Raw genomic sequence first — 17,307 nt, 5'->3', positions numbered from 1 at the left:
ATGGTATTCTATTACAGCAGCCTGAGCTAACCAACACAGTATGGTTTGTAGCTAGTCTGTGTGATTTTACCACACCCCTAGTACCTTTCAGAAACTACTGTAGTACGTGACGTTTTCTATTTATGCAGCTTTGCAGTGTTCAGTTCACCTTGGCTAAATGAACAGTGACACTTTGGACACTGTAGTACATATTTCATATACTAAGATACTGTTTATTTGACTATTCATCTAATAATAATTCATTATATTCCGCAGTTTTTACCTTAAAAGATTGTAGTGTCAAGCCTGAACTGTGCATTATTTTTTAAGTCTGTGTAATTTTAAAATGCTGCGTTTGCACTGCATTTTAATTATAATTTTTACCCAGTTCTTGCAAGCATGATTGAGGCAGCTGAATATTTTATTTTAAGCCCTGAAACTAAGATGGGGCTTAGCAATGTCTTCAGTGATCATCGTAGGGAAAGGGATATTTGCAGTAGAACATCCAGGACTTCCGTGCAGGCCTGTGGGTTATAGCTTGACCTACTTGCTTGCAGTTCTCTCACTAGAAAAGGAAGTCCTCCCTGCTCAGGCATTTGGCAGAAAGCCCAATGAAACTACTTCTGTTTTTGGTGAGAGCAACTGATCTGAGGAATTTTTGAATACAGAGGAGAGAAATAGGGCATTTTCCAAGGTCCCAGTAACTATAGGAACGTGGAACGACAGCATTTTGGAATATGTATGCAGGGCACCAGGGAGCATGAGCTATGTGGCTGGATGCCTGGTGGGAATGACTGTCAGAAGTTTCATTTACAGGCTCCTGCAGGTTTCACAGAGAATCATTAGATATTATTTTTTCAAGACTGAAATGAGATAATAAAAATACGTTGACCTAAACACTGCCTACCAATTTTCTATTTCTATGTATTGCCTCTTATGCTGCAAGATTAAAAATAACATAATAAGAAAAAATAATAGCTTCTATGTATTGAAGACCTAGGATGGATTAGGTACAGATTTAGGCCTTTAATATTTTATCTAATTAATCCCTCACAGAATCCCACAGATTTGTGTGCCTATTTGATATATCTAAGATGAAGCATAGACTTACAAAAAATAGTTTCTGGGCTGGGCACGGTGGCTCATGCCTGTAATCTCAGCTCTTTGGGAGGCCGAGGTGGGTGGATTACCTGAGGTCAGGAGTTCGAGACCAGCCTGGCCAACAAGGTGAAATCCCGTCTCTACTAAAAATACAAAAATTAGCCGAGGGTGGTGGCGGATGCCTGTAATCCCAGCTACTCAGAAGGCTGAGGCAGGAGAATCACTTGAACTCTGGAGGTGGAGGTTGCAGTGAGCTGAGATTGCACCTTGCACTCCAGCCTGGGCAACAGAGTGAGACTCCATCTCCAAAAAAAAAAAAAAAAAAAGAAAAATAATAGTAACAGTAACGATTTCTGAAGTTCACATAACTATGCCATAGAAATGAGATTTAAACCTGACTCTGTTTAATTTAAAGCCAAATCCAAGAACAGAAACATTTGGCGTAACTAATATATTGCATTCCCTATTCCCACATAGATTTTCATCCTTACAGGTGTAACAAGTTTCTCAACAAGCCAATTAACTTATTTTCATAGGTCAATTTTATGATTCATTTCAGGTTCTAGGAGTAAGCTAGGAGTTATTTCTATCACCTACCATAATCAAAGCATGCTCCTCACCACCATCTTTGCCATAATCCCAGGAGATCCTATACTTCCCCTATTCAAATTAGACCTGCCTACACCAGTCTCATTTGCAAAACGGAATTTATGTTCATTTTCAGTCATATCTGTTAGATTGCAAGTATACAAACGAACAACTTTGGACATTTGTTTATATTCCATTATATTCTTCTTAGAGTAAGCTCATGTTTGGTGGCCAGGTGATAATTACATATTTTTCAGTACACCTTAGAGATCTATCTAATTCAGTGTCCAATTTCTCTTTATTCCGTGAACTCTTTAGGTCATATTTGCTAAATTTCAGATTTTAATATCCAGTTTTATTTTTATGTAATTTGACAATGCTTCAAACTCACATAAAGATATATACTGAGGTGAAACTACTGGTATTTATGAAAATTGCATTCTTGCATTAGCCTGTTCAAAACCCCTCAGCACTGAGAGATAAAATTTCAGTCTAAGTAGGTTAGCTCCATTTGATTTATGAGTGCCAAATCCTAGTCTTTGGCACAATTCCCTGGTATGGGAACTTAATACAGAGCCTCACCCATAAGCCAGACAAATGAGTCTTCTGTTTGGGATATAACATATATCTAAAGCAATGCTTCTTAAACATTTTCATCTTGTGGGCTATCATCCAGGCTTTGTGGTTGCTACTAAAAATCCTGTCATTAAAGTGACTTCTTGAGCAGCAGGCACAATAATGGACTGTTCCATCCTTCTGTGGATGAAAGGCAATTTCATCTAGTATTTAAAGAAACAACAAATGTTACAAACATATGAAAGAGAAGATAGAATAATATCTACTGCTTTATTTGATAAATCTTGAAATCAAACTTATATTTGCCTTTATACTCTCCAAGTTATACAGATTAGGTGTGATGCAAAGTGCAGAATGTAAAAGGAGATTGTCATACTCCACTGTAACCCACTATTATTACTATTTCTTAAAAATCAGTATCTAAGAAAAGTGCAAAACTCAGTTACTTGTGGCAAAAGGCCTTGGCCGGGCTTGCCTATAAAAAGCCCCTCAGTGGACATTCATAGAGCATTGTTGGGTGCAGATCAGGGGAGGTTGCTCAGCACTGGCAGAACAAACATTCCAAGTTTTGGAGCCTGAATATACAGCCTGGGTAGCATGCTAAGTAGTAGTTCTATTGCCTGATAAGTTATTTCTGGATGTCAATGTGCCCTGAGTATAGGAGACAGTAGTGCTATAGTTATCTGACTTTGTGGACTTCTCCCTCCACCCAGGCTTCCAAGACCCCCAATACAGGAAAACACAAATGAGACAATGGGGCTCATGCCCATCCACTTACATCTTTACCCCATGTAAATTCTTTATACTCCTTAGCTGATTTTGGAATGAAGAAGAGTAAAAGCAACATTGAATTGAGTCCAAGTCATCATTCTTGCCCATCGTCATCTCATGAGCAGACTTTGAAATCTGATCTCCCTCACTTGTAACTTATAGATAGCTGTATGAAATAACAAATATCTTAGGATGCCCAACTGATTTAACTTTCAAGAAAAAGAAAAGAAATTATAAATATGATGATACTAAAAGAGCTAAATAGATGTTACTTAGGTAAAAAACAAAATGTTTGATCCCTGACTCTGAAACTCAGACATCCTGAATTACATAACTGCTTTCTATGTTTCAAACCACAGGGCATACATAAATGTGCAAAAGTGTAGGAAAAAGATTTTAAAGCATGCCTTTTACATAAGACATACTACACAAGTAACAGCAATGAAGGTGAAATCTGTGAGTGAACAAAATTCAAAAGTAGGCAGAGTTTTTTCATGCTCACAGAGAAAGAGAATTACGTAAGAAATATACACATAGCTCTTAAAAGGTGGGAAGCATGTGGGAAACACCAGTTTTTGCAATAATGACATCTCTGTTATTATGAGGCTTTGAGATTGCCAAGCTGCTGAAAATGAGAGTTCCTCAAATGTCTTGGCTATTCTCCAGTTACAACTACTATCCAATCCACCATTCAACTATAAACACATTATCTACTATGGCAGACTTCCTCAACCATCACATTAGGGATAAACTTTTCATTTTTTTCTGAGACTTTGACATTACCATGAGTGTATTATTCAGGACACTCATAGCTGTGGGAGACAGCAACCCAACTCAGATTGTCTTAAGCCAGAAAAGGAATTCACTTACATGTATTTGAAGAGGCAACAGCTCCAGATGCTCAAAACACTGGTTTGTTTTTGGACTCCTTGATGGATTAAGGTGGATAATAAGTTGTTACTGGAAAATATTTCTGTTGTAGGATGGGGTTTACAGTCAAGTAGACATAAGTTCAAATCTCAATTCTACCACTTACTAGCTTTGTGATCTTGGGACATGACTAAACTCTGAGCTTCTGATCACTCCTGTGTAAAATTGGCATAGCATGAAAATTCCTTGAGAAAGGGACAAAAGAAGCATTACCACCTTCTCTTTTGGGGACCTCATAAACCTCTGAAAAGGACCAAGTCAGAGAGAAGAGCTTGTGTGGGCAACCAGCTGAGGAATACAGCAGGTAAAGCACAGGTGTACCCTAGAACAACCTGCTTTGTGGGTTGGGAGCTTTTTAGATAACAGGATGAGATAGATACCACCAGAGAGGTATCACAGAAATAGCAGCTAGGGACATAAGCAAACATACTTCTACTCTCTCCTACTGAAATGGAGGTTAACACTAATGCTACTCAGTGACAGCATGACATGTTCAGCCCTCTATTAATCAGTAAGTTAGATTCTATGGTAAAATAATGTTTATATCACAAGTGTTATAAATATATTCTAATCTAAATATTAGATATAATTTGAGTTAAATTTAGCTTAAAAATTTTTGAGATGTATTTTTAATTCTTAATTTTTGTGAATTAATGAAAGTGGATGCTAATCTTAATGTTTAAAAAAATAGACATATGAATTAAATTATATAATGGACATGGGACACATGTTCAGATCTCTATCAAGGAAATTAAACATGTAGAGTTTATTTAGGAACTCAAAGCCTGAAGCAGGGAAAATGAAAATGTCCAGGTCTATATGGAGAAAAGGAGCAGAGGATTCCTGAGTAAGATCCCTTACTAAAGAAAGTTCTTACATGGATTTAGCTGAAGACTACCCTCCTTAGAGAACTAACACAGGAACAGAAAACCAAATGCTGCATGTTCTCACTTATAAGTGGGAGCTAAATGCTAAGAACTTATGAACACAAAGAAGGAAACAGACACAGACTACTTGAGCGGGGAGGTTGGGAGGAGGGAGAGGAGCAGAAATGATAACTATTAGGTACTGAGCTTAAAATACCTGGGTGATGTAATAATATGTACAACAAACCCTTGTAACATGTGTTTGTCTATGTAACAAATCTTCACATGTGCTTTCAAATCTAAATTTTTTTTTTTTTTAAGGTGAGTTTGTAGCTCAGCCTCTCAGCACATGATCTTACTTGGGGTCACTGGAGAAGAAAATTGAATGTATAGATGGCACTTTTCCTCTCTGGCAAAAATTGGAAAGCAATTTGCCTTTCACAATATACAAAAGCAATAAAGTATATTTTGGAAGAAAAGGCTATGTTGCTTCACGGTAGTACAGCCCTTGAGACATAGCCAAAATATTTTTCCTTTTTTTCCCCATTTTATAGCTGTTTTGTTCTTGAGTAGTTCAAGATTAAAAGCCATCATTAGAACGCTTTTCCTATTTTAAATTTTAACCTAAAATTATTCTTTTGCAAATTCAGGTTGTGTTTCATGCCTAGACCAACAAACAAGATACTCATGTTGACTATTAACCAAAAAGGGGTCATTGGCTAGACATTGAAGTTCTTTAAGTCTAGGGAATTATTGGACTCATGACTTCTTTTTTTTTTCAGGCCTTGTCATTTATAGGCTTGGCTCAATTCATCGTAATAAACTCAGTAGTGTGTCTATGCGAAGATGGAGAAAAATCTTTGTCAAGAATGCTACTAATAGCTATTTCAGCTATCTATTGTTCCATAAAAAGCCATGCCTAAATGTAGTGGCATATAAAGAAATTATTTTAGGCCAGGCGCGGTGGCTCATGCCTGTAATCTCAGCACTTTGGGAGGCCAAGGAGGGCAGATCACGAGGTCAGAAGATTGAGACCATCCTGGCTAACATGGTGAAACCCCGTCTCTACTAAAAAATACAAAACAGTAGCCAGACATGGTGGCACGCCCCTGTAGTCTCAGCTACTTGGGAGGCTGAGGCAGGAGAATCACTTGAACCCGGGAGGCAGAGGTTGCAGTGAGCCAAGATCGCGCCACTGCACTCCAGCCTGGGTGACAGAGTGAGATTCTGTCTCAAAAAAAAAAAAAAAAAAAAAAAAAAAAAACATTAAAAAAGCGTTCTGCTAGTCTTGTTAGGGGTCTTTTTTTTTTTTTTATTTTATTATACTTTAAGTTCTAGGGTACATGTGCACAACGTGCAGGTTTGTTGTTAGGAGTCTTTCACGCAGATGCAGTGGGGTGGTAGCTGAGCCTAGAGCTTCTAAATGGCTTACTCAGTTACCTGATGATTGGAGGGGACATCTGGACGCTAGGACATCTCTTTCTCCACATCATCCTTTTATGTGACTAGATTGGGCTTTCTATAAAATGGAAAGCTTTGGTCAGATTTATCACAAGACTAGCCTAGATTCAAAGGGAAGAGAAATAAATTCCATCTTTCCATGGGGGATAGGTAATACAAAATTTGTGGCCATCTCTAATCTATCATACTTATCCTTGAGTATTTTTAGTCAAAATGATATTTTTTCCTTTTCCTATTATAGGTTTTTTTCTTCTTCTTTATTTTCCTCAAACTTCGTTATTGGTTTTTGTCTCCAGAGATTACAGGGATTTCTGAGAGAGTTACCTCTTTATTTTGCAGTATGCCAAAACTTTGGCATTTCTAAAGGGCCTCTTAGAGGGCAGGAACTCGATTTCATTCCTGGGCTGAGTATCAGCAAACGGGAGTCAGCTCAATGATGACGGCCAAGCCTGTAAGATTGTTTGAAAGCAGTCTGGGCAGGTTGGTCCAAACGATCCCCAAAATGTGGGCCAGGATCCAGCCTGGGTCCCGTATTTGTCACTAGACAACTGGGCTCTGCCAAGGCCACAATGAAGATGTCCAACAAACACACACAACACTGCTGACTCTGCTTCCCAGGACAAGGCAGCTCTGCTTTTTCCTCCCCACACCCACAGCACAGCGCATCCCTGGGTAATGACAGGTCTCATCTTTATTAAATAAATCACATTGGCATTACAGCACTCCCGCGAACTCCTTGAACTTGCCAAATTTGCAAAAACCAAAGCATTATGGGGACTTGGCCATGAAGTTTAAATCAATTTCTTAGGGCGGACTTTTAAATGGTTATATTTGTGGATACACCCCATTCTTAACTGTTGCATAATGTGTAATGTGAATTTTAATCAAAGAGCAGCGTTTTTGTTGTTGTTGTTTTAGATAGATATGTGATAATTCTTCTTCCATTCTGAGCAGTCAGACAAATAAATGACTCTGGAAATTATGGGTCCAAATGGTCTTCCTAGACGTAAAGCCTAAGTAGAAAAATATTTGACCTCACTCATTACTAATCTAATAACAGATTTTCAGATTCTTGGATGGCCATTATCTAGACTTTTGGCTATGAAAATGTGTATGGAACTTTTCAGTCATTATTATAACAATTTTTAGCCTTCTCTGCATAAATAAAACCAATTTCAGTAGAAAAAAACTGCTGTGGGGTTCATGGGAATCATTTCGTATGTAATATTTAAGTGAATAACCATGTCTTAAGAATTTTACTGATTACAAAGGAGTAGAGAGAAATAAAGTATGAGGAATAGATGGAGTTCTTTCCTTGCAATGGAGATAATAAGGTCCAACAAAAACACCATGAACAAGCTCATATTCGAGTTTAAATGGTGAAATTAAGGGCAGAGTTTTGTTTGCTTAATGCCTTGACTATTCTATGATGTTGGAGTTACTAACCATAGAGAATGTTAAGTACCAAAATGAATACTAAACTCTGATAGGAGCTCGTAAACAAAAGGGGAGTGGAGGCTGAAGGGGACAGATAGATAAGCATATTGATAAAACACTCTCATCATTTTCTTTCTTTGTCTCATCGGATATCTTTGTGATTACACGATGGTAAATTTTTGTATTTAAGTATTTAGGAATGAGCACCAAGGCCTTATGCCAAAGTAGAAATTTTGAAAGAATAAGAGTGGAAATCAACATTCACCTGGAGTGTGGACCTGTTCATGGCTTAATGATGACCACATAAAAGAAGATAATTACGATATCTTTTGTGTCATAGATTGTATGTATGATAGTTAAGAAAAGAAACTCAGATCTGCTTTTGAGTTCAGGCTTTGGTGGAAACTAACTAATTATGGGCATGTTCCATAATATCTTAGGTCTAGGTATCTTCACCAATAACACAGGGATAATAATAGTGTTATCTCATTATATTGTTATAAGAATTAATTGAGATAATATATGTCAGGCATTTAAAATGTCTTGCATATAGGTAGACTCAATAAATACTGGCTGTGAACACTGTTATTATCATCAGTATTATTATATTGTGTCCATGCTTTTTACGTCCCCAGTACCCAAAATATATAACACTCACGGATGCCTCCCCTTTCTTTCTAATTTTTAAACTCCTGCTAGCATGATCCCAGACCAAATAAATATGTACTTTAAAGTACCTATTTTGAAGAATTCCATCATTTTATTTATAGTCATGGCTATGAAGGCTTTTACAAGATTTAAACTGTATGCCTGCTCAGTCTTACACGCTGGACATATCACCATTCGAAAACACCAACTTTTACAAACTTTCTTTTCTACGTAGCTGTCTCACTCTCTCCATTGCACTTTTTTCAAGACACCTGCATGAAAATTCATTTTACTGACTGATATTTCTACTACTCATTGTCCTTTTTAGGATCGTTCTTAACCATGCCCAAGTCCTACGGCAATTTGGTGATGACATGTTATAAACAACATTATCTCCATAATGAAAAGGTGGCTTGGGAGGGAAACAGTCACCTTTGGCTTGCTGTCAAGCATGGGTCACTGAGGTCATTAACACTGTTTGCTCTACTTGACCAAATACTCTTTTTTGGGTATGGTGATGGTTTGCTGGGTGGACATGTCTGACATGTGACTGATGTAATTCGTCCTTATTCCAAGCAAATTGTTAAATTAAAAATATTCGTTGAGGTTCTGCTCTGCACTTTTATCATGTTTTTATGCAGATTCTTCAAATTGCAAGCTCCACCTCCCTGGTTCACACCATTCTCCTGCCTCAGCCTCCCCAGTAGCTGGACTATAAGGGCCCACCACCACGCCTGGCTAATTTTTTGTATTTTTAGTAGAGACGGGGTTTCATCATGTTAGCCAGGATGGTCTCGATCCGCCCTCCCTGGCCTCCCAAAGTGCTGGGATTACAGGCATGAGCCACCGTGTCCGGCCAATACCTAAAATAAAGTTCTTACTTATTAGAGAAACAATAAAATATGATCATAATGAAATATATTATTTAATGGCTTGGTAACATATTTTTGCAAGCAGTAGATGATATGATGACCACTATTAATCTGGATTTCTTTCTAACGTTTTTCCTGCCTGTCTCAGTAGAAGCTAGATTGTCATTCATTGCTAAGGGAAAAACAATCATGGCTGGAATGTTCTGGTGATTGGGTGTGTGTGATGGTCTCTGTAATTTTATAAAACTCTCCAGGGCTATCTGATAACACTCACTACCACCTCTTTCCCTGCTTCTTCTGGAGATCACAGAGGGACCCACTCCTTCTTCATGCTCCTTTTCCTCTTTTTTATTTGCTAGGTATCATCTCCATAGGAATAGATACCACCACATGAAAAAACATATGAAGATTAAAAGTGCTCTTATGCCCTTTTAAAACCTCATTTCTTAATTTTTATTTGCTTTCTTTTTAACCTTATTTCTTTCATTTTTCTATCAATTCAACTCTACAAAGAGAATAATAAAATATTGTAACAAGCACTCATTTGCCACATGTAATGAGTAAATATTATTTTTGAATTATTCAAGAAAATATTTAAAATGGCCAAGATAGGGTAATATTTGCGAGGGTCTAGAAAAATTTCTATGGAAGAAATAGTGACATAGTAAATGTTCACGGTAGTACATAAACAAGGGGCTGCCTGCAGCCTTCTTGGGAATTATCATCTTCATATCTGCTTCTAGCAGCCTGATTGCACTGGTTTAACCATTTTAAAATAAGGACATTTAGGACTTAATTTGTTCATATGGACAAATATTCAAAAATACAAGTACATAGATGATATCTATCATATATTTATTCAGTCAAATTTAGTTGAGCTCATATATTTGTACACTCACAACAATTACTATTCCTTCATTGAAAATTTATTAAATATTGTACTTTGGATATTAAAATGGTGAGAATAAAACTTTAACCATTCATAATAAAACATCTGTGGCACCAGTTTATTCAGTTGAATTCTCCACTTAGGTCACCAACATGTATTAGAACTGTACATAATAGTTTTTAAAATAAACGTAATCTAGGACTATAAGGATTTCAAGTAAATTGGTTATTTATAGTTATTTATTGAAAGAACTGAGGCCAGACATGGTGGCTCACGCCTGTAATCCCAACACTTTCAGAGGCTGAGGGGGACAGGTCACTTGAGGCCAGGAATTCAAGACCAGTCTGGCCAACATGGCAAAAACCTGTCTCTACTAAAAAAAACAAAAAGAAACAAAAATTAGCTGAGTGTGGTGGCACACACCTGTAGTCCCAGCTGCTCAGAGGGCTGAGGCATGAGAATCGCTTGAATCTGGGAGACAGAGGTTAACAGTGAACCGTGATGGCACCACCACTGCACTCCAGCCTGGGCAACAGAGCAAGAGTCTGTTTCCAAAAAATAAAAATAAAAAAAAAAGCTGAAAATTTCTATACAGTTCCTTCCAATTCAGATCTCAATATGAATGAGAAGAGTAAGAAAAGAAAAAATCCAAGGGCCATAAAAGTAATTTGGGAAAAATATAAAAGGAAAGTATTACAGCATGTCATTGATCACATGTACAACAAATTTTAATTTAACTTGATGGCTACGTAGCAACCATATCCATTAAAATATGTCTTTGTTCTAAAATTAAATAAGAAATATATAGTTAAAAAAGTCATACCCTGCATGATGACCTACTGTATACTTTAACTATACATTTTGCATAGTCAAAAATAAAGTAATACCCTAAATAATAGTTCAAAGTATAAACTATTACTTTCTTTTTAACTATAAAATATGTTTTAACAGAAACATATTTCCAGCTCAATTCGTATTTCAATTTGTACAGGCTATTTGATGACACACTAAACAATTATAATAAATTTTTCTCATGAGAATTTGACCCAATAGTCAACCTGACTTTGAAAAAAAGATCAAAGCTGCCTAGTCAAATTAATTCTGCATTGACATATTTCTCTTTGCTTATTGAAATTTGACCTCTTAACACTTTATGTATTTATTGCTCTTCATTGCGCCTCCATGTGAACGGATTGTATTTTACTGAGGAAAGACTCGTAGTGTCTATACCAGATGAATATTTAGAAATGTGAAAGCAGTTTAGTATTTCTTTGGGTGTAAATGTTGTATTTGTGTCGCATACATAATTTTGGTCTGGCCAGGAGTGGGGAAACGAGAGAAGGGGGATGGAGGGCATTGTGGCATGGCTTTTGCTGACTCCTCAATAGCTTGGGTTTGTAAAAGATCACAGATCAGAAATGGTTTTAAGCTCTAGTGCATTTGAGCCTCCAGCTTCTGCTTGAGCAATGTGACAAGTTTGAGATGCCCTTCCAAATGTGCCCAGCTTAAGTTACCAAAAAAAAAAAAGTTAATAGCTTTGACCTCTTAAGCTGTTATATGAAGAAAAGGCTCTACTCACTTAAGGGCCAACCTATTGTAATCTCTATCTTTGAAGTGAGTCACGTACTAATTTCCTTTCAGGAAAGTTTAAACCAAAATATGTTTAGTCAGAAGGATTACTTTTTCCTTAAAGAACCTCAAACATTTTATATTTGTGCAGTATAATTAAAAGATACCAAATTAATGCTTTAATTTAAAAAATGTGTATAAAGCACTGACTAAATTACTAACAACCCACGGACATTTTTTGTTTATGCAAAAAAGAATTCTGTTAGTAGATGGAATGAAAGAATGCAAGGAAATTTAGGATCTGGCTGCATGAGACAATGACTGTCAGCCATAAAAATAATTGGTCTTAATTACTGATTAAACAGTCTTACGTAGATGACAGAAACTATTTGACTGACGAAAGCCTTCTTTCTTATACTTAAAACTGATACGTTAAGATTTAGGAATATTTGAAATGACACCTTATTCACTGTGATGCCAGAAATATAATGTGCAATATTTTAAAGGGCTCTAGAGTTCTATTTTCTGTAAATAGAACCTAGCCCCAAATCATGCCTCTGATTTCCTTCTAGCCACTTTGCGTTAAAATAATAATAAACATTTATTACATCTTTACCCCACTGTGGAGTTTGATAAGCCTATGATTTAGCCATGGGTGTTATCAGAAAAACCTTAAAAACTGACAGACTCAGTTCTTCTGAGGCTATTCCAGAACATAGGTCTGTCTTTATGAGCTGTGAAAATAGATGCTAGGTGGCTGACAGTTTAGAAATCAGATACAGACGGAAGTTTATGCTTTCTCTTTCTCTACTGTATTGTACCAATTCCTATCTTGTTCCTAAAACCTGAATGCGTGGTGTTTCATAGTTTAATTACAGTGGTTTTTTCCTTGTTGATATATAATATTACAGTACATCTTACAACTGATGGAGAGATAAATATGCCAAAATATGGTAGCTTCTGTCTTCTGATTTTATCTATCAAGTAAAAGGATGAGATACACAAAAGACTAAAGAACTGATATTTCATGATTTTTCTATCCGTGAAAATCCATGAGCTAATATCAGCCTCTGAGTGTAGCTAAGAAGCCTTTCTCACATTTCACCATTTTCGGTTTCTGAGCTGTCAACTTTGTCTCCTTTGTTTAGTTATGTTATTATAAATACTCTCCTATTATCTCCATACGTGCAAAGATTTCTCTAGAAGTAGAATTTCTGAGTCATAGGATATACATACAATCTTTAACTTAAGATAATGCCAAATTATTTTCTTACTGGTTAAACAAGTTAAACCCCTACCAACTTATACACCAAATACATAGGATTTCTTATGGTCCAAATTTGAATAACATTCAATCTTATCAAACTTTTATGTTTTATGTTTTGCCAACACAGTGGGTATTCTGGGGGTTAGAACGTGGACATATTTTTTTGTGAGCCACTATTCAAACCACTAGAGTGGTTTGATATGCTTCTTGCAGTCCAGCACTACTTTGAAGCCGCATGTTCCTTTATTTCTTTGCAAAACTCCCGCACATTTGAAACGGATACTATCCTGTTATAACATCATATGCTCCCCTCCACTTTGCTTTAATTTGCAGTTTTCTTCCTCTTCCAAATTTGCATCTTCACGGGTAACTCAGTCAATTTCCAAGTTCTCTGTCTCTTTCTAGATATCACTACCTTCACTTCCTCTCCGTCTGAGCCACCCCACTTTATGACTATATCCATGTTTTGTTATAACACTGAATTGCTTCACCTCTTGCCTTTAAATTTAACACACCTAGGACTTCCTTCCAGATCTCTTATTCACTTACCCCCACCACATATGTTCTTCAATGTCATTGAGATCTAGAGCCTCTGCTCCTCTCATGTTTACCCTATATGTAAATCCTCTCCTCTCTTTACTGAAATATTGTCTAGCTCATAAAAAGTGCTTAATGATTGTTATCTGCTAGTGGTAGCAGAAGTATTAATAATCAGATTCATATTCAGCTTAACCACTTCCTTGCCCATATTCTCACTTCTCTCGTCCCATCACCTTTCCATTCTCTTGCCTTTCCATTCTCTTACCTGAACAACCCCCAAAATAAATCAATACAACAAAACAGACGTAGTTCTTACTCTCATGGACCTTCAGAGTGATTACAGAAAGCGGCATTAAGTAATAACGGAAAGTGTCATTAGTGTTCAGAAAGTGAAGTAGAGGAGAAGGAAGGTATCCCCGAGGAAGGGACATTTATACTGAAACCTAAACAATGCTAAGAACTGGTTGAATGAAGTATGAAGAGAAGATAGTTCTGGCAGTTGGAGAAATATGCATGAAGGCTAGATTATCAGGTTTTTCTTGTCTCAATTTAGGCATCACCTTCTCCGTGAAGTCTTTCAGATCTCCTGTGTTTAAGTCAGGTGTCCTTTCTTAGTGCTCTCTCAGGAATCTTCAGTTCTCCTTTCTCAGCATGTCTTACAATATGTCGTGTTCTCCTGTGTTCTTAACTCTCTTCCTCACCGGGCTCTGGAAAGATGCTTTGATGTTTGACTTGTTCCTTATAATATCGCAGTACCTATACTTGTGCCAGTTTCTGCCACATACTTGAGGTGTAATGAAATTTGTTGTTTAAATTGACAAATCAATGGGAGAAAAGTCCCCAAAGGGCAACAACTCAATAGATATAGACGGAAGCCAAGTAATGTGGGGGTCGTACTGATAGAACTTATTCAAACATATGGAATTCAAGGCATGTGTATTTATTGTAGGGTGTGGGTATTATACCAGGCACTGTTGAAACGTCATTTATTCTTCTCCATTCACATGGTATGGTGATAAAATTGTTGTTTATCTGGGAATATTTCATATAAAATAAGGAACGAACATGATATGTCTGGACAGTATTGAGTATTCAGTCCGGTGGAGAAAGAATATTGTCTTATATATGGATAAAATATACTCTTGTGTCTATATATAGAGACAGGAAGCACAAAATATATATATAGAGAGAGAGAGAGAGAGAGAGAGACAAGAGTACATTTTGTGCTCTTATAAAAAGTATAAAAGTGTAAAAAGTATAAAAAGTATAAAAGTGCTTCAGATGGTGTATTTGTATATATATGTATATATATACATGTATACGCACATATATATACGTATACACGTATATATATATACACGTATATATTATTATATTAATATATATACGTATATATTATTATATTAATATATATACGTATATATTATTATATTAATATATATACATATATTGTTATTTTATTATTATTATACGTGTGTGTATATATATATATATATAGAGAGAGAGAGAAATACACCATCCGAAGCACTTTTTAATATTCACTGGGTCACTGCTTAGTTTTCAGGCTCTGTCGTCACAAGGGTCCCCAGAAACGCAGTTCTTCACAACACTGGGGTATATCAGAGTCGGTTGTCAGATAATGTCACAGATAATGCAACTAATAACCATGTAGCACTGTGGCTTGCAATTTATTATTTTTTAAAACTAATTAAGAAATAAATAAATAAATAACAAATTAGAGAAGATTTGATATTTTCCTACTAATACTACTACATTCATTCATTATATTCTGATACTCTTTCTTGGGAGGAATCATTGCGACTATTAATATCGAAATGGAATTACGACTTGTCCACAGACGTGTGTGGCTGTGACTATTACGTCTGTTACGTATGTCACTGTTGGTGCCCTAGAGGTGGCTCCTACCCGTATAGTAGAGCATATCTCAGCTTTTCCTAGTCTTGAGGGTGTTTTTAGAGCTCTTGTAACTTTGTCATGATTTGAGGGAGGAAAAAGGCAGTTGGGTGGGATAGAAATTTGAATGAAAATAAGCCATTTGCACATCACCTCTGGGATAATGTTAGATCAAGGGTTTTACCCCTTTCAGACAGATCAATGCTGTTATAGGCTTAAGTAAGATCCCTCGAGAGGAAAGAGGTTTGGCAGGGACTGCTGGCAGGCACTATTTTCGTGTTCAGATTATATTTGATGAAAATCTTTACTTTGAAGTTGTGCGTTGGTTAGGAATTTCCCCCCAAGAGTTAATGTTCTAAGTATTATCAAAGCAAATCTCATAATTTTGCTATGAAGGCACCAAAATTCCAGTCATTTCAGAGAGGAGGAAGGTGAACCAGCCCACTTTCTGAACTAAAAAAGGAAACACCTGTCTCTGAGAGGTGCTGATTTTTAGACGTTATGGCATTCATGTTAATGGAGAAGGAAAATTAGATGTAGGCTTCTTGACAAACTTCCTCTGAAGTTTGAGCAGATTGTTCCCAGCATGATGCTATCATGTTGGCGTTTATAACTTAGGCTTTAGTAATTTCCATTTATAATAACCTCATTTGGGGTAAAATGGAAATTGCCATGTTATTATACTTCTGGGGCAGTGAGTGGAGTGAGCACTGGACTGAGAGTGTGAAAGTCTGAATTCTTAGGTAAGGTTTATTTGCTATGTAAAGATACTGGATGAACTGTCATAAATCTTAAGCATGTCAACTCAAAAATGAGAATGGACTAGGTCAGCTAATTTCAATCTGTGTCCCTCAGAAAATGTAAGGCTTCCCAGGACCCCTAAAAGGCCCCTAAAAGAAGTGTAGGGTAGAAAACATCCTTAGGGCATGTTCCATGTTTCCACATCCACTTTAACTGGAACCTCCACTTTTTTCTTCTGTGGATAGTGGGCTTTCTTAGAACATTTTATCTGGAGAAATAATTCCTTTGTTAATCTCTTTCTTTAGCAGTGGACTAGATGCTCTTCAAGATTCTTGCTTTCATTACTCTGTTCTGACTGATAATTAAAACGTTAATAAATTGACATATTAAATACTTTGGAAATTCAGCTCGAGATGTTTCCTGTATAAGTCAGTCAAGAAAGATGTCAGGAAAGACCAATATAAATACGTCATAAATGTTCAATCTTCAGTTTATCTAAAAAATAGGAGAAAGATGTTTAGCTCATTTTGTAGTATATCATGAATATTCATCTGGAAATTGATTCTATTCTCAGAATAGAGCACCAGAAACTACAGGAAGTGACACTCTCTTATTCTGGGAGTGATTTACTGAAGGCTAATATTTTTAAAATTTATTCTGACCAACATTGTTTTAATATCAGGTATCTGTTAGCCAGTTACTGTTAGGCTGTGGAAACAAAAAGCAAAGAAAACCCCTCAGCCTTGAAGAATAAAATCTATCAGGAAAGACAGACATATGAACAGTTAATTGCAAAGTAGTGAGGTATGTACATAAATAAAAACATATACTATATAATTGAAAAGTGGTAGTAAATATGGTCATCAAAAGCACAGGGTCTGTGTTCAAATTTCAGTTCCATTATTTATAATGGCTTATAGCTTCTAGTTTTATGACTTCATTTTCTTCATTTATAAAATGAGAGGAAAAGAAGCCACCATATAAGACCTTTTGTGCCAATCAAATGTTATGTTATAATCAATGTTAAATGCTTGGTGCATGTCTACATTTACTACCACTTAAATGGTAGTTATGATTATTACACCACTTAAATGACAGTTTAAAAAATATTATTAGTTTACACATACCCATTGTACATATTTATGAGGTACAGAGTGA

The sequence above is a fragment of the Pan troglodytes genome, chromosome 4 (genome assembly GCF_028858775.2).
Source record: "Pan troglodytes isolate AG18354 chromosome 4, NHGRI_mPanTro3-v2.0_pri, whole genome shotgun sequence".
In the NCBI taxonomy this organism is placed as follows: domain Eukaryota; kingdom Metazoa; phylum Chordata; class Mammalia; order Primates; family Hominidae; genus Pan; species Pan troglodytes.
Note: the sequence above shows the minus strand (reverse complement) of the source record.